This window comes from Caloenas nicobarica, chromosome 15, assembly GCF_036013445.1.
Source record: "Caloenas nicobarica isolate bCalNic1 chromosome 15, bCalNic1.hap1, whole genome shotgun sequence".
Classification (NCBI taxonomy): Eukaryota; Metazoa; Chordata; class Aves; order Columbiformes; family Columbidae; genus Caloenas; species Caloenas nicobarica.
The window spans coordinates 1,319,524-1,338,351 of record NC_088259.1 but is presented as its reverse complement, the minus strand read 5'-3'; the positions used below and the strand labels follow the sequence as shown (position 1 = coordinate 1,338,351).

General features: G+C 58.0%; 1 pseudogene; it reads left to right on the top strand.

The window, feature by feature from the left end:
• Positions 1–222: 222 nt before the first annotated feature.
• Positions 223–14,450, top strand: LOC135995011 (scavenger receptor cysteine-rich type 1 protein M130-like; annotated as a pseudogene).
• Positions 14,451–18,828: the final 4,378 nt, after the last annotated feature.

The window sequence follows — 18,828 nt, the reverse complement described above, 5'->3', positions numbered from 1 at the left end:
ATTTTCTTGTTCGCAGCCCCTGCTGATGGTGCCCAGAACAGGTTTGACAACACACTGACGTTGTAGCAGTTGCTGAGCAGCACTGGCACAGCCTCAAGGCCTTTGCTCTTTCTCACTCTGCCCTAACAGTGTGGAGGCTGGAGGTGGCAAGAGGCTGGAGGGGACAAAGCCAGGAGAGCTGACCCCAACTCATCAAAGGGATATTCCACACCGTATGACGTCATGGTCAGCAATAGAACTGAGGAGGCAGGTGTGTTCTTCAAAATATCCTTTGCTCAGAGACAGGCCAAGCATATATATCTCCTGCTGTGAGTGATTACTTCTCCACTTAAGTTGTCTTTATCTTGACCCATGAGATTTTCTTTCTTGCTTTTGCTCTTCCAGTTCCCTCCCCCATCCCGCTGCTGGGGATTGAGCAAGTGATTGGGTGGGCACTGCCAGATGGGGTCACCCCCAACATGTGCACAGAGCAAATAGGTTGTGCTGGTGAGGTCGCTGGTGTCTCAGTAGATCACAGGCCGGGAGCTGACTCAAGGATTGTATAAGTGGTTGCAGGTCACTGACACCCGAGCAGCTGACAGGCCCAGTGCAGGCACACAGTTTGTGTCACAGCTTGTGAGGTCACTTGTGCCTTTGTGTCTTGCAGGTGAGCAGACAGCAGGTGGGTGGATGTGACGTGGTCAGGTCACTGGTGCCTGAGGAGCTGGAGGCAAGAGGGAGAAACATGGCTTGGGATGTCCTTGTAATGTCACTCCTGGCTGAATGGCTGATAGGCCAGGACCAGGTGCACATCCTTACAGGTGCTGGTGAGGTCACCAGGTGTCTGAGTCAGTCACCCCTGAGTAGCTCACAGGCCTGGAGTAGGCCCATGGCATGTGTAGGTGCTTGGAATGTCACTGCTGCCTGAGCAGCTGATAGGGCAGGAGCAGGCCCATAGTTCATGTAGGTGGTTTTGCAGTCATTGGTGTCTGAATAGCAAACAGGCCAGGAGCAGGCCCATATCAGACATAGATACTATGACATCACCAGTGGCTGAGTAGTAGATGGGCCCGGAACAGACACATGGCTTGTGTGGGTGCTCCTGATGTCACAAAACTATATTTATACCCCACCCAAATTCAGCTTTTTGGAACCATTGTCAGCAGAAATCCATAGAGTGCACACACACGCGTGACTGTGTAACCAATGAGCACACAGCGGTGGCAGTAGAGGTGTGAGGTCACTGTCAGGGTAACCAATGAGTACACAGCGGTGACAGTAGGAGGTGTGAGGTCACTGTCAGGGTAACCAATGAGTACACAGCGGTGACAGTAGGAGGTGTGAGGTCACTGCCAGTATAACCAATGAGCACACAGCGGTGGCAGTAGAGGGTGTGAGGTCACTGTCAGTATAACCAATGAGCACACAGCGGTGACAGTAGGAGGTGTGAGGTCACTGCCAGTATAACCAGTGAGCACACAGTGGTGGCAGTGGGAGCTGTGAGGTCACTGTCAGTATAACCAATGAGCACACAGCGGTGGCAGTAGGAGGTGTGAGGTCACTGTCAGTATAAACCATGAGTACACAGCGGTGGCAGTAGGCTATGTGAGGTCACTGTCAGTATAACCCATGCACACATAGCAGTGGCAGTAGGAGGGTGCAGTGCTCACGTCACCGGTGACACCCCATGGCCATGGAGCTCGGTGCAGACCGTCCATGTGCTGTCACAGGGTCCCCATGAGGTACAGGAGCTGCCCGGCCCCGTGTCTGCGAGGCCAAAGGAGCAGCCCCTGCAGCCCTGGCTGCAGCCGTCGGGGTGGGGGTGGCTCGGGGGCACCACAGGGATGTGCCCAGGCAAGGCGCCCGGAGGAAACCACAGACTTCCTGCCCGGGTGCCACGGGGGGAGCGCGGGCACTGTCTTTGTGCACCTGCAGGCTGCAGCTCTGATCCACCCGTGGGGAATAATGGCCCCTCGGTGACACACTGACAGGCAGGGACATATCTGAGCCTCTGGGCTGCACGTCTGCTGCCAGGACAGGAACGTGTCCCAACTCCAGCTCCTGTGAGGGAACTTCCGTGGGCTCTCCCGGGAGGGATGGGTGAGCCAGCACTCCTGGGATGGGGCTCTGCCCTGGGCTAAGGCCCTTTCCCAGCTGCTGCTCCCAGCACAGCGGAGTCTGTCACAGGGGCTGTTTCCTTCCCTTCCTGACACAGTCCCGGTGCAGTCCCAGCCCAATGGGTCTTTTGGCACAGCAGTTACTGGACACTCTCACCTTGGGCACTTGGATGTGTCTCTCACAGGACATTCTCAGTGCTCCTGGTCCACACCACAGGGCTCAAGAAGTGAAAAAACTGTTTGCCCCACTACAACCGGCCCTGTCCTGTGACGTTCCACCAGCACAGTGATGTGACACCTACAGCGGAGCTGTCCCTCATATATGGTCATGAATGGCGCTGGAGAAGTTCATTGGAGGACTGGGCTGTGTTGGAGGGGAGATAGCTCCCGATAATGTCTAAAAAGGTGCTGCTGCTTTGATTGGCTCCTCCTGTAGCTGGGGGACATCTGCTGAGATATATTGCCCTCCCGCCATCATCGTTCCCACGAGTCCCTGGAGCTGTGGCAGAGAGTGCAGCACAGAGGGATGTGCCATCAGGGCAGGAGTGTCAGGATGGGCACAGAGGGACTCCTGTCCCCTCAGACACTGTGGCTGCTCCTCTGGGTACAGCTGTGCAGGGGTAAGTGCTGACTCCTTTGTCCCAACACCCAGGGCCAGCGGGTACCAGTGTGGTCATGGGGATCTGTCTGGGAATGGGGTTTCTTTGCAGGTGCTGCTGAGACAAGAGGCAGAAGGTGTTCAGATCCATGGAGCCTATGCCTTTCCCTGTACCTGTCTGGATGGGAGACAGTATCTCCTTTTCCAGGGCTCCAGTGTTCAGGGCAGCATGTGCCTCGCTGGATTCACAGACACCCTGTCCTGGGGTACCATTTCAGGACCCTTGTTCCCAGCACTCTGCCTCTGGAGCCAGTGGTGGCCTCACTGGTGATGGCAGCACCCAGAGATCCCCAGGGCACTGCCAACCTCCGGGGTGCCCCAGAGGGTTTGTGTGCTGCTCAGCGCCCCTTGTTCCAGGGGAACCCTGACCCCACGAGGGTAGTTTGTGCCCCGCAGAGAGGACAGGGACATCTGCAGTAGGGAGACGTCCTTCCTGGAGGGCCTGTCCCAGTGCAGGGGCTGGGCTCACACCAGGAGAGGAGGGGATGTGGGATCCTCTGGATGGTCTCGGTGGGAACAGGGAAAGCCCTGGGGATGTGCTGGGTTTGGATGGTGCTGGGGCAGGTGGTTTGCAGGGGAAGCTGCAGCCCTGGGTACACGGGGCTGTTCAGGGGTTGCTAGTCTGGGGGCAGCGTGTGCCCAGTGCAGGGCTGGGCAGTGTGTGGGTGGGCATGGGTGGGGCGCAAGTGGCCTTTGGGGTGGGAAGAGGTGCCTTGTGTGGTGGAATGGAGAATGACCCAGCTGTGCTGGACCTAGGCTCCCCCAGCCTTGCGCAGCTGTGGGGACAGAAGGAACCCTCACACTGCTCTGGGGACAGCCTGGAGGGGAGGGGGCTCCCACCCTGGTACATCTGATTCAGTGCAGGCAGGAGGTTCCCCCAGACCTGCAGCACTGGGGCTCAGCACTCTCCTGACTCATCCTGTGTTGGTGTTTGAAGGCACTGAGGAGGTGAGACTGGCGGATGGTGGCAGGCGCTGTGCTGGGAGAGTGGAGGTGAAACACCAGGGACAGTGGGGGACCGTGTGTAGTCACTACTGGAGCATGAACGATGCAGCAGTGATTTGTAAGCAGCTGGGCTGTGGGTCCGCTGTTGGAGCTCCTCAATACGAACACTTTGGGGCAGGATCTGGCCCCATTTGGATGGATGATGTCGGCTGTAAAGGCACCGAATCTATCTTGTTTGACTGCAAACATACAAGATGGGGTAGACATAACTGTGTTCACGATCTCGACGCTGGAGTGATATGTTCAGGTAAGGGGTCAGCCTGTTTTTCAGCTTTGGGGCTGGGATGGGGGAAGGGACCTGGCTGTGCCCTCGGGGAACAAAAAGCATGAGCCAGAGAACGTGCCCGTGATGTTGGTCCAACTGCTGAGCTGGGACTGTCATTGCTCGTGTTCCCAGTCCCTGGGAAAGCCCAGAAGGAACCTACCCCAGAGTGAACTAACCCTGCCACAGTGTCTCTGCCCCACCTCAGTTGGTGTCTTGGGCTGCACGTGAATCCTCCATCCTGCCCTGGAGTGTCTGCAGGTCTCTGTCGGTCCCCACTCATTCTGCCAGTTCCCAGCCAACAAGGCTCAGGATCCCTGAGCTGGAAACACCACAGGGGGACATGCCGGCACTCCACACCTTGGAGGAAGAGCATGAGATGGCTGGTCACGCTGGGTTGTTCCCCCTCAGGGACACGTGTAAATCGATGGCCTTGGAGGGACTTTTCAGAGAGCACGAGCGCTGGGCCCTGGACAGAGGAGCAGGCGGCACACGCCTCCTCACTGCCCAACCCCAGGGCTCGGCTGTGTGGTACCGCTCTGTGAGGCTTTGGGAGCTTGACAGCTGCTTGACTCTGGCTGCTTCTTCTACATCACCGCATGCACAGGCTGGTCCTGAGACATCCCTGGGGCTGTGACGGCCCTGTGGGGACAGGACCCCATGCAGGCAGCACTGACCAGCTGCCTAACCCCTCCTGCCTGCCCACAGCTCCCCACACTGACCCATGAAACAGGGTCTTTGCCAGCACTTACTGACTCTCGTCTGTGCTGCTGTCACCCTCTGAGGCAGTGTGAGGCCAGGGGGACATGCGGGTCTCCTGCCCCCTGCCTGGCCATTGGCCTGGGACCTGTGCACCCCTGGGCAGAGCACGGTGTCCCTGGATGAGAACATCCTACTTGAACAGGCAGGGGAGGGCTCTGGAAAGTGCCAGCCATGATAACAGCTGCTCCATTTCTGTGCTCTGGGACATCTTCCACCTAAAAGGAACCTCCCAGCACCCAGGAACACACCTGGGATCAGAATGAGCTTCTGGTTGCACCCAGGTGATGATGGTCCTGCCTGGCTCAAGCTCTGCAGGGGCTGAGCAGTTGCATCTTTGTCATCATCTGGGCCAGTTCTCCTGAATCCCAACTGCTCACATGGCTGCGGTGCTGGGGGGACCGTGCTGGGCAGCACAGAGGACCTTGTGCAGGAGCTCTTTGTGTGAGCAGCACCTGTGGCTGTGAGTGTGTGGCAGACACACACCTCGGGTGCTCTGGTGGTGTAGACAAGGGGAGGAGAAGTCTTCCCCAACAGCTTCCTCTGGGATGTGCAATGGGCACTTTGGCCACGGCTTGCTCGGAGGTGATGTGGGACATGGGCATGTAACTGCCAGAGAGTCTGGGAACAGCCAGGTTTTCTGGTGCTTTTTTTTCCAGGATTTTTCCGTCTAGTAGGAGGAAAGAGCCGCTGCTCAGGATGTGTGGAGATCCATGATGGGGACCAGTGGAAAACTGTTTGTGATTCCCACTTTGGCCCCAAAGCTGCTGAGGTGCTCTGCAGGGAGTTGCAGTGTGGTGTGGCCCTGCCTGTGTCTGGAGGAGGTCACTTGGGAGAAGGGGTTGGTCCCATGCGGGATGGAGAGCTGCAGTGTGTGGGGAATGAGTCCCTCCTGTCCTCCTGCCCCACGGGGTCCTCCCGGGACCAGGCCTGCACCCAGATGAACAGTGCTGCTATCAACTGCACACGTAAGGCCTCAGGGTGGGGTGTTGAACCCTGGGGTGAGTTCCGGCCTGAGGAGGGAACAGTTTGTGATTGTGGAGACAAGGGAACTGGGGCATCTGTTCCCACAGGCTGGCAGAGGCGTGACGTTCCTGGGCATCATAGACAAGGGCAGGGCTGGGCTGATGCCCAAGGACAAAGCGGGGCCATGGGCTGGGAAGGGTCCCTGGGATCAACATGTTTCTCCACAGGGGATACAGAAAGGCTCGAGATGATTATCTTGGAGGTGACCAGGGTGGACGGTTGTCCAGGGGAGCTGAGGGCCCTGGGAGAAGCAGCAGCGTGTGCTGGGGGATCCCTGGAGACAGGTCTCTTGTCAGGGTGCTGGCCTGGGAGGAGTGGGTGCTCTAGGTGGGCCTGGGCCAGGGGCAGCTTGAAGGATCTGTTAGTGTAGAAGGAATTGCTGAAAGCTCTGGGGTCACAAATGTCCCAGCAGGGCTGCAGCTGGTCACCCCGGCCTTGCACAGCCCATGGGGATACAAGGGACCTCTGGCAATATATTGGGGACAGTCTGGAGGGGAGGGGACTCCCACCCTGACACCCACAGTGCTGGGGCATGAGGCTGATCTGACTGGTCCTGTGTCAGTGTTTGAAGGTTCTGTGGAGGTGAGGCTGGCGGATGGTGGCAGGCGCTGGGCTGGGAGAGTGGAGGTGAAACACCAGGGACAGTGGGGGACTGTGTGTGGTAACTACTGGGACATAAACGATGCAGCAGTGGTTTGTAAGCAGTTGGGCTGTGGGTCTGCTGTTGGAGCTCCTCAGTACGGACACTTTGGGGCAGGATCTGGCCCCATTTGGATGGATGACGTCAGCTGTAGTGGCACCGAATCTGCCCTGTCTGACTGTAAACATGCAGGATGGGGTGAACACAACTGTGTTCACATTCTTGATGCTGGAGTGACGTGTTCAGGTAAGGGGTCAGCCTAATACCTAACTTTGGGGCTGGGATGCAAGAAGTGACATGTCGGTGCTCTCAGCAAAAAGAAACATGCTGGATCTGGGCCCAGTGTGGCCAATCATGCTGCTAAGCTGGGACTGTAATTGCTGGTGTAACTGGTCCCTGGGGAAAGCTGTGACAGCCCAGTGGAGACAGGACCCCATGCAGGCAGCACTGACCAGCTGCCCAACCCCTCCTGCCTGCCCACAGCTCCCCACACTGACCCATGAAACAGGGTCTTTGCCAGCACTTACTGACTCTCGTCCGTGCTGCTGTCACCTTCTGAGGCAGCATGAGTCCCAGGTGACATGCGGGTCTCCTGCCCTCTGCCTGGTCATTGGCCTGGGACCTGTGCACCCCTGGGCAGAGCACGGTGTCCCTGGATGAGAACATCCCCCTCGAGCAGGCAAGGGAGGACTGTAGAAAGCACCAGCCATGATAACAGCTGCTCCATTTCTGTGCTCTGGGACATCTTCCACCTAAAAGGAACCTCCCAGCACCCAGGAACATGCCTGGGATCAGAATGAGCTTCTGGTTGCACCCAGGTGATGATGGTCCTGCCTGGCCCAAGCTCTGCAGGGGCTGAGCAGCTGCATCTTTGTCATCATCTGGGCCAGTTCTCCTGAATCCCAACTGCTCACATGGCTGCGGTGCTGGGGGGACTGTGCCGGGCAGCACAGAGGACCTTGTGTGGGAGCCCTTTGTGTGAGCAGCACCTGTGGCTGTGAGTGTGTGGCAGACACACACCTCGGGTGCTCTGGTGGTGTAGACAAGGGGAGGAGAAGTCTTCCCCAACAGCTTCCTCTGGGATGTGCAATGGGCACTTTGGCCACGGCTTGCTCGGAGGTGATGTGGGACGTGGGCATGTAACTGCCAGAGAGTCTGGGAACAGCCAGGTTTTCTGGTGCTTTTTTTTCCAGGATTTTTCCGTCTAGTAGGAGGAAAGAGCCGCTGCTCAGGACGTGTGGAGATCCGTGATGGGGACCAGTGGAAAACTGTTTGTGATTCCCACTTTGGCCCCAAAGCTGCTGAGGTGCTCTGCAGGGAGTTGCAGTGTGGTGTGGCCCTGCCTGTGTCTGGAGGAGGTCACTTGGGAGAAGGGGTTGGTCCCATGCGGGATGGAGAGCTGCAGTGTGTAGGGAATGAGTCCCTCCTGTCCTCCTGCTCCACGGGGTACTCCCGAGACCAGGCCTGCACCCAGATAACAGTGCTGCTATCAACTGCACACGTAAGGAGTCAGGGTGGGGTGTTGAACACTGCGGCTGTGCCAGGGATCTGGGAACAGAGCAAGAACCAGGCTGGGTGGGTGTAGGACAGGAGGGATTGTTGTACTGTCTGCAGCATGAAAACCATGCACAAGAAGAAAGACATCTGTCCCTTTGGACTCTCCACTGGCTACCGAGGCTACAAACACACCAACCCACCCTCTCTCCTCCTCTGTCCCCAGAGTACACAGGGTTCAGGCTGGTGAATGGCAGCATAGCATGTGAGGTGGGGGGGGAGGTCAGGTGCTGGGGACCTGGGGGACCCTCTGTGCCTCCCGCTGGGATCTCTCAGATGCCCACATTCTGTGTCATCAACTCCACTGTGGGTTTGCTGAGTCCATTCCTGGAGGAGAGTATTTTGGGAGAGAGACTGGCCCTGTCTGGAGAGACTCATTCCACTGTGAGGGAACTGAAGCCCCCCCGGGACAGTGCCCAGTGGTCACCCTGGGGGCCTCCCCATGCTCCCACGGGAACAACGCTGCTGTCATTTGCTCAGGTGAGTGCTGGGAAAACGGTGCATTAGCTCCATTTCCCTTTGTGGGAGACATGGCCACCCAAAGCAGGGGTCCCATGGCAGCACCAGGCTGAATTTCTCCCTGGAGGATCCCTGGGAGGCTTTCCCTGCTCAGAGTGACCGCTCTGCTCTGGGAGAGCTGAGGTCTGAACAGAGGCAGACACCTGTCCCCAGAGCAGCACCTCAGGCCCCAGCACCACTGCCAGGCCTGTGCTCCATAGGATGAGCACAGGACAGCTCTGCGGTGTTCTGCTCCATCCCTGTGGCTGCAGACAGCCATATCTCATCCCCACAGAGAGCCCTGCAGGGCCTTATCCCATCACCCAGCAGCAGCAGACCTGGGTGTGAGCTGCAGACAGGGCCTGGGCTTTGCCCTCGCTTCTTGTCAGCACAGGGCTCAACCTTGTTCTGTTTGGTCGGACAATCCCCCCTTGCCCTCCTCCCTGGAAGCTGCCATGCTGCCCGGTGCCGCTGGTGACTGTGGCTCCTCTGCTCTCCCCAGGCCCAGCCGACTCTGCATCTCTGCGGCTGATGGGCGGAGGGAGCCGATGCGAGTGGAGATCTTCCAGCGCGGGACGTGGGTCAGAGTCCTGGACGACCAGTGGGATGTGCAGGAAGCCAGTGTGGTGTGCCGGCAGCTGCGGTGTGGAGAGGCAGAAAAAGCCTACAACCCCCCAAAGCCTGAGCGATGGATGGGCCCCGTGGGGCTGCAAGGGGTCCGGTGCGCAGGGCACAAGGCCAACCTGACCCTCTGCAACACCTCCCTGCCCAGGAGAGCCCTGTTGGGAGGGGTTGTGGAGGACGTGGGAGTCATTTGCTGGGGTGAGCGGCGCTGCACGGGTCCCCAGATGATGGGGTGGGGGGGCAGCCACCCCCTGACAGCACCTGGGATTTCTCCCACTGCAGGGAGCCAGCGGGTCCGGCTGGTGAATGGGCCCGGGCGCTGCACAGGGAGAGTGGAGATCTACTACCAGGGCAGCTGGGGGACCATCTGTGACGATGGCTGGGACCTGTCTGATGCCGCTGTCGTTTGCCACCAGCTGGGCTGCGGAGGGGCGGTGGAGGCAGCTGGCTCCGCTTGGTTCGGGGAAAGCTCCAGGCAGATCTGGCTGGACAGTGTGAACTGCTCTGGGTCTGAAGCTGCTCTCTGGGTCTGTGCTGCCAGGCCCTGGGGGCAGCACAACTGTGGGCACAAAGAGGACGTGGGCGTCATCTGCTCAGGTCTGTGCTGGGAGCTGTGCTGGGATTCTGGCTCTTGGGGAGGCCGGGATGCAGGGAAAGCCGGGCATGGCCAAGGCTGTCCCTGGCTGAGCCCTTGCCTGAGCCCAGCCTACAGACACACATGCACAGGTGTCCTCAGTCTCACTGGGGTCCCTGGGGAGCTCAGCTGTCCCCCAGGGTGAGCGGGGAGAGCAGGGGGGTGTGTCCATCAGGGACTTCTCTCTGCCCTGGGTGCAAGGGGGACTTGCTGGCCCTGCCCTGCCTGGCTGGGGGCCTGGGGAGTGCAGAGGTGTTCTGGCTCCCACAGCCCCAGACCAGCCTGTTCCTCTTGCTGCCTCTTTCCTCCCAGAGTTCGTGGCCCTGAGGCTGGAGAACAGTGACGGCTGCTCCGGGCGCCTCCAGGTTTTCTACAACGGGATGTGGGGGAGTGTTTGCTCCAACTCGATGACTCCTGACACGGTGTCGCTGGCGTGCAGGGAGCTGGGCCGTGGGGACGGAGGATCCCTGGAAACAGGCCTCCCCTATGGCAGGGTGTCTGGCCCTGCCTGGCTGGATTACGTGCAGTGTGGGGAGGGAACCAGCTCCTTCTGGCAGTGTCCATCCACTCCCTGGGATCCACAGTCATGCGATGATCTGCGAGATGAGACCCACATCACCTGCAATGATAACTCTGAGCTACTCGGGCACTGGTGCCACCCCAACTTCTGCTCCCCTCTGGGCATGGCCAAATGCAGAGAAAGAGCTTGGCGGGCTTTTCCTCTCTCTGTCAGACCTGTCTGCTGCTGGTGGCACAAATGTGACCACAGTTCTCAGAGCCCCACATGTCCAGCAGCAGTTGCTACCCAGCAGTGCCAGGGTGAGGCAGAAACATCTGCAGGTGAGGTCTCAGAAGAGACCAGACAGGGTTCAGAGGAGCCTCCCCTCCATGGACACCCTCCTGCTGCTCTGTGACCAAGATGGCACACACAAGTAGAGCTCAGCCTCACTCTCTTATACACAATCCCCCAAGCCAGCCCCTTCACCACAGTGTTTTCTTCTTCAGGGAGACGCCCAGAAATGACCCTGAAGCCTTTGGCCCCGTGCCCCAACTCCACCAGCTGCACAGGTAGGGAGCTGCTCCTCTGTGTGCTCTTGCCTGGCAGGGCTCTGCTGTCTGAGTGCCATGGGAGCTCTTTGCCTTCTCCAGACAGGGAGAAGATCTGTGCCATGGGAGGCGAGGACGGGTGCTCGGGCAGAGTGGAGCTCTGGCATCACGGCTCCTGGGGGACAGTGTGCGATGACTCCTGGGACATGCGTGATGCCCAAGTGGCGTGCAGGCAGCTGGGCTGTGGCCCGCGGTGTCTGCCCTGCGTGAGGCTGCTTTTGGGGTGGGGCAAGGCCCCATCTGGCTGGAGCGGGTGGAGTGCCGGGGGACGGAGTCGTCTCTGCAGGAGTGCTGGGCCCAGCCTGGGGAGGGACACACTTGCCAGCATAAGGAAGATGCTGCCATGCGCTGCTCAGGTGAGCGGGGGGCTGGGACCCCTTGCTGGGGTATTGGCAGGGAGCTGGGGAAGGCCTTTCACCCGCTTGGTCCTGGCACAGCCCCTGAGCTCCCGAGAGCAGGAATGTTCCTGTGGGGTGCAGCAGCCTGGTGCCAAGCAGGGAGCAGCCTTGGTGGAACTGGATGTCCTTGGGCCACTGCCCGTGGGGCCCTGCAGCTCCAGGGCCATCCCCTGGGTTGCCTGTGCCACCCCACCTGTCACCCAGAGCAGAGGCCCTGGGCCCTGTCCTGGGTCCCTTTCTAGCACTACAGGAGGGGCAATTTGGCTGGGATGTGTCAGGGACACTTACAGACACACACAGGTGTGTTGGAGGGGAGGCTCCTTGGTATGTGCACTCCCACCCTCTCAGCCCAGCTCTCCTTCTCTTCCTCTGCAGCTGCACCCAGGACAGCAGCATCCCCACCCCGAGCAGGTAACTTGTCCTCCCCCCAGGGCTGGGTATCCCAGGGCCAGGCTCTGACCCACAGTTGGGTGGAAGGGGCTCTTTGCTGGAGTGTGAAACTCCCAGGAGGAGGCACTGGGGTGGTTGTGTGGGGGTTGAGGAGGGGTGAAATTCAGTCAGCAGGATGGAAGCTTCTCCATCACTCACCTCCTTGCTGCCTTGTGCAATGTGGGTCAGGCCATTTCGAGAGGAAATGGCCTCAAGTTGCCCCAGGGAAGGTTCACATTGGATATTAGGAAAAAATTCTTCACAGAGAGGGTTGTGAAACAGTGGAACAGGCTGCCCAGGGAAGTCATGGAGTCACCATTCCTGGAGGTGTTTAAAAGGTGTTTAGGTGTTCTTAGGGACACGGTTTAGTGCTAGAGTCAGGTTATGTTTGGACTCAATGATCTCGAGGGTCTCTTCCAACTGAAATGATTCTATGATTCTATGATTCTATGACTGGTGCTGCCTTCACTTCTTCCAGGGCTGGTGCTTCCCCTTTCATGTTCTTGCCCATGCAGATCCCACTTGGGACTGTCCAGCTGATAGTGGGAGAGTCTCAGTGCCCGTCATCATCTGCATCATCCTGGGGGCCTTTCTCTGCCTGCTCCTGGCCCTGCTGGCCAGGCAAGTGCTCAGTGCCAGGGCTGGGCGCAGAGGTGGGTCCTTCCGCAGAGGTCCCAGTGATGCCTCCTGGAAGGACTGTGGGTGCTGCAGGGGGTCAGTAAGGGGCACAAGCAGATTTGAGGGGATGAGACTGTGTGCTGCCACCTGTCCCATGCACCCCATTGACTCTCTGGCCATAGGGCACCAGCAGCAAGGGGTGGAGAGAGCCCAGTGGTGGAGGGAGCAAGAGATGGGGCAAGGAGAGACATGACAGAGAAGGACCGGAGGAGATGTTATCCTGGGGGAGAGGGCCAAGGCTGGCAGTGCTCTGGGTAGTGCAGGAGCGCGCTCTGGGGCAAAAGAGAAGACAGGAGTAACACAAAGCAGCAGGGTCCATCTCCATGGTGTCAGGCCCCAGGCTGACCCTCTGCTCAGCCCTGCCTGCCCTTGGTAAGCCTGTGGCCCTGCTATGGATGCATGGGACAGACAGGGGTCAGCTCCAGGTGAAGAGGAAACATGGGAGCTGCTCTGGGGTCAGACAAGGGGGGATGACCCAGGGGCCAGAGGGGCTTGAGCACTGTCTCCAAGGGGATGATGTGAGGGGGATGCTGCCCCAGATCATCTCCACAGTGATGTGGCCCTCACTGGGGATGTGGCAGCTGTTCCTGGACAGCACAGTGGGGCTGTGCAGTTGGAGGCAGTCCTGGGTTGGGCCAAGGTTTGGGGAGCACAGTGGGGTCCCATCGCCCCTCTGCCTGTCCCTGTGCCAGCTCTGCCTCTGTCCCTAGGCTCCAGGACAGCCCAGGAGCTCTTCCCCGAGGCAGTGTACGAGGAGATCAGTTACTGCCCAGCGTGGGAGAAGCAGGAGAGGTTTGGTCGCTCAGGTGCATATGGGCACATCTGCAGGACCCTTTCCCCTGACCCCACCCCAGAGCTGATCCCCTGAAGCCCCCAGCCCGTGGTCCCTGCAGTGCTGGGGCTGTGTGGTCCGTGTGGAGAGCACCCCAGTCCTGGGACCAGGAGAGGATCTTCCTCCCAACCAGCTTTGCCCATCGCAGCTGGACAGCCCCTCTCTTCCCGCCCCTGCACCCCACTTGACAAGGGAGGGAAGAGCTGTCCTGGGGCAGCTCTGGGAGCACCTTTGAGACAGAGCTTGCCCCAGGGGAGCAGGGTGAATTCCCAGCCCTCCTCCCCATGCAGACCCAGCTCTGTGGGTCCCCCTTCCCCAGCAGCACTGGCCATGAACCAGGTCAGTGGGCTCACTCCATAACACCTGCTGCGCATCTCTCCAGGCTCCTCTTCAGAGCAGTCCCTGACCCGGCTGCAGCCCTACCCTGGGTACCATGAGGAGGAGGATGGTCTGGAATCAGCACCAGGTAATGAAGCAGGAAGGGGCTGATCTGCCTGCAGACAAGTGATGGACAGAGGTGTCACTGAGTGTCACCGTCAGAGATGGGGAGGACCTGAGGGTCTCTTGTGCTACTGCCAACACCAGTGCCTCCCATGCTCTGCTCTGCAGGATGTATCTTCTCACTGTCACCAGCTTCCCTCTCTTTTCAGATGTTCTTGTTCTGCATGGTGATGACCCAGCAGAGGGCTATGATGATGCCAGGGAGGTTTCTTACCCTGGAAAGGACATTGCCTCTGGACAGGGAGCTTGGGAAATGCCCACGGTGCCAGAGGAGGGAGCAGGACCCAGGGATGCACCCAGAGGTGAGAGAGAAATTCAGCACTGCTGGTTCCTGGGGTGCCATCCCTGCTGCCACCCTAGGTGCTGATGTACGGAGACCTAAACCTCCTGGGAAGGGGGAACCTGCCCCAGGAGTTTCCCGTGGAGGGACTGGAGCGTGGGGGAAGGAGCTGAATGTGGTGAGCAGCAGGGTGGAAAGTGATGCACAGACCCCATGGGGTGAACTGCAATGTCCTGTCTTGCTGCTTGCAGGGGGCAGCCTGTGCTCCCAGAGAAGTGCCAGGGTCCCTGGAGCTGAAGGAGACACCTCGTCCCTGTCCCCAGGGAGCATGGGCTATGATGATGCTGAAGAGGTCTCTCTGGCACATCTGCAGCACACAAAGGCTGTGACACTGGAGCTGGGTGCACCCCAGTCCCTGAGCCCCCGGCCAGGAAAGCCCATCCCTGCTGTGCAGCTGGGACAGCTGTGAGCACCAGGGAACTGTCTCTCTTTACCCATGAGCAGCGGAAACAGCCCAGAGTTTCCTCTAATTTTTTCCCATTTTTACACTCTGCATCATATTTGTTCTCATTAAAAGTCTTGGGGGGCTTTGACCCGAAGCTGGTTTGTGTCTGCTCAGGTGTCAGGAAATCTTCCTGAGTTTGATTAGGAGGAGCAGAGAACAAAGACATGGTGGTAGGGAAGGGGATTGTCTCAGGGATGGCAGGCTTGAGGTCAGGCTGTGGGGCTGCCAGAGCCCATGGTCCCTGTGGAATAATCCTGCTGACAGACACGTTTCCATCCTGCTTGCCACAGGCATTTTCTAGTCAAAATGGCTCTCTAATAGGTCCCATGATGCTCCCCAGTGCCCATTTCTTCACCGCGAGATTTCCCAGCTGCTCTTTCCCACAGGCCCTGCCTGGGCCACGCTGGTCCCACAGTGCAGAGGCCATGACAGAGCTGCCGTGCCAGGGTAAGTCCTGGCCTGTGACCCTGCAGATGTGAGCCCTAAGGTCATCACTGTGCCCTTTAAACTCCAGATGGTCCCAGAGGGGATCACACCCACAGATCACCTCCCACAGTGGTCAGGAGGCAGCTCTGCTCCTCAGTGCCCCAGCACAGGGTGCAGAGCCACTTTCTGGGACACACAGGGCTGGGATTCCCTCTTCTCTGGCTCTGCCAGGGCCCCAGTCTCCATGGGCTGCTCCTGCTGCCTTGGGCCATCAACGACCCCAGGCACTCTTGTCACAGCCACAGAGCTGTGTTCTTCCTGAGCAAGGGCTGTAAGGCTCCACGGCAGCCCTGGGACCCCCTCCTCCTGCTGCTTGCAGCCCCCGCCCCTGCCCTCCTGCTGCCTCGCCAGGGTGTCAGCATGGGTTTGTGTCAGGGCAGTGCTTGTGTGCAGGTACGAGAGGGATGGCAGCAGGCAGGATGGGGACACCTTTCCCTTAGTGCTGTTGGAGGGCCAGGAGGTTGGAGAAAGGATCCCCAGGAGAAGTGGGCTGCAGCCCAAAGCCATGGTCCAGCCCCCGGCCTGGAGAAGGGCTCATGTGGGAGGATGCTCATGTGGTCACATTTCCATGGCAGAGAACATTTTGTGTCCCATCCTGCTCGGAGCTGAGCCAAAAATCTCCATCATGTAATTCCTAGTAGAAAGGCAATTTAGGCACAGAAGCCTGAGGATCTCACCCTTTCTTATATTTCATGTATGCCAGAAAATGGAAAAGCCTTGTAACCAGGTTAATTTCTCTAACTGAAGAACTATTCATGATACTATACACTTAAATTAATGGCAGAAATATTACAGATCATAAAAATGGCCTGATTAGAAATGTCTGTGATTATCACTTTTCTTGTTGCAGATTGTCCTATCACCTTTTTCTCTCCAAATCCCTCTCCCTTTGCCTGGGGCTTTCACCTGCCCCAGTGCCCATGGGTAGAGAAATCTCTCACACAGGAGCCAGGCAGGGAGAAGAGTTTGACACTTGTCAGGACCAGGAGCCCAAACTGCCCTCTGCCCTCTGCTGGTGGGTCTCCACAGCCCTCTGGTTCTTCCCCAAAGGCTCCTCTGCTGCGGGCTCGCAGGCGCAGTGACTCCCTGTGGGGAGTTGCTGCAGCTCAGCACTGCTGCAAGCAGCAGAATCTGACCCTAGAGCAGAAGAGGGGAGGAGGTGGCTGTGACCAACATCCTCTCCCACTTCATCGTTGCCTGGTTCCCTCCTGGGAGCTCCTCCACCCATGGGGTGGCCCTGAGAGAACTGGGGCAGCCCAGACTCACATATATCAATGCCTGGCACCCTGGAGCCTTCCTGCTGCCAGCCCCATGGGAGAGCTGTGTTCCCAGGGCAAGAGAACATGGTGATGGGTGACGTACACGGGCACTGCAAACAGCCTCAGTGCCCTGGAAAACTTCCTCTGGGGCAAGCTCCAGCCCTGCATCTCAGAGAAATGAGGTATAAAAATGAAGTGAAGAAGAAGGGGAGAGTTTTATCCTGTGAACACAGGCTGGCGGGGCCCTATGGGCAGTCAGAACACTGACCTACAAACTCATGTTCGGACCCTAAACATGAGGATTTGAGCCCCAAGAAGGAGGGTCTGGGCATTCAAAAGGACGGGCAGATGCTACAGATGGCTCTTTGGGCCCTGAACACGAGGGGACCCTCTTGGTTCCCACCCGAGCTGGGTTTGGTGCCCGTGACCCTACGGAACGGACACCTGTGCTGTCCGGAGTGGCCACGGAACAGACGGAGCCCAAAGCCACGGACTCCATGAGCTCAAAAAGGAGTTGTGACATTTCACAGACGTTTCACAGGGCGACCCATAGACTGAGGGCAACTGTCTGTGTGTGACATCAACGAGTGGGCAGGGGAGCGGTGGTTGGTGAGGACGTATTGGATCATTTGAGACCTGAGCCTGACATCCCTGGGGTGGAACATGGTGTGGAGAAAGGACCATCGTGGTGTCGACACTGCTCCTGCGTGGAGCTCCAGAGGCTGCAGGGGGATTTCTGCTCCACCGAGGACCAGCACAAGACAGTGGCGCGTTCATGTCTGTCACTGCTCTGGGGCTGTGGCCTCAGCAGTACCTGCACAGCAGGAGTGTCCTCACTGCCTACACCGGGTCTTTGCTCTGTCTCCAGCTCTGTCCCCATCTCCCCGTGCTCTCCTCCCTCCCAGGCACCTTTCCCACCTCCTCCAGGACTCACCAAGGCCTCTGTCTGTCTCTAGAGAGACTAAAAGGAAAGAAAACCTTTCCACACTGATGCCATCAAATAACCGCATGAAATAAAAACATTTTTAAGGGGAAGGGTAACCCTAACTTTTCCCTGCCTGAATGTTTATAATACATGTACTCCATTTTTTAAAAAAATAGCGTAGGTTTAGTTTTTACCGGGAGGGTATGTTCTGTGTGTCATTGACATTTCACACATATTATACCAATATATTCATTCTCCCTGTTCAATTGTCTTCTACATATGTCATGCTATGTCCATAGGCAACCATCCAGAATTTGTATTTAGTTTTAATATTGTTAGGTCAGCTGCTGCTCCAGATTATCTAATCTATCATTTTTGAGTGCTCTCCTGTTGCATCCTTTGGCAGATGATGTTCTTGTCACCAGGTATGTCATCCTTCCCACATATCATGTGGATGGTTCCTAGCTGATCCATGGTGCTTCATGTGTTCTCTCTTCTGCTTACGGCATTACGTGGTGATGTATGTGTCTCTGTGTTTGTGTGGCAGGTGTCAGGTCAGAAGCATTGTCCCAGCCAGGTCATTGCAAATCTTTCTCTTCTCCCTCTGCTGCCATCATGACTGTACCAGCTGTCTGATGTGCTTTCTGATCTCACGGACCCTCTTGTCCTTCCTCCCTTCTGCTGTTCAATCCTGTTCCTGCAAGAGAAGTGACAACCAGTCAGTGTCCCCTCTGTGGCATCTGGACCTTCCAGAGCTGGACGGCTGGTGGGAACTGTCACCATTGGCCAAGGCTCTGTGTGAAGACTTCTCCTGGCACAGGAACAGCTCTGGCTGTGCTTGGTGAGCACCGCACTGCCCGAAGGAGAACGGCAACACTCTCAGTGACTCCTGGGCAATGGGAAGAGATGATTTGAGGGCAGGTTGGCAGCAGACCCTGAGGCTGTGCCAGGGGTGGCCACATCCAGGTCATTCCAGAAGGATTTTGGAAAGTCCCTTCCCAGCTGTGAGCACCAGGCCAAGGGCACGGGGTAGAAAAAGCCTCAACCTCCGAGGGCCCAAGCTGACAACTGGCCTCTGTCCCCAAATTAATAAAACTTCTAAACAGACTCTCCCTATACCTGAATTATCTTTGTTTTTAGAAACAAAACAAACAAACAAACAAATATGTAATTCTGGATGAGGATGGACCACATTCAGGACCAGGACCAGGGGTGCTGCAGGAGCAGGTGTTTCTCAGCATGGACAGGTGGGGGGAACCTGTTGACCTCAGCACCCTTGGGCCCCACCATGGCCCAGTTCACCATCCCTTGGCCCGAGGGCTCAGCCCAGGGACAGCCCCACAACCAGGGTCAGAGCGGTTCCTGCTGCTGCCCCAAGGGTCACCAGCCCCAGTCAGCCCTGAGCCAGAGTGCAGGTGTCTGAGCTGGGCTGAGGTGGAAGGGGCTGGAAAACAGCTCATCGGGAGGAGGTGATGGAAGAAGGTGCAGCGTGTGTGTGGCACCGGGGATGAACTGACACCCTCAGTTTGGTATCTGGATCCGTGCTGGGCTTGCACATGAACTAAGCCCCAGCTCAGAGCATAAATTGCTGTTACCAGCCCTGGGTGCCAAGTGCTGTTCCTGCTCTCTCCTCCCTGGTGCAACCTAAGCACACGACTGCCGTGCCTGCTCG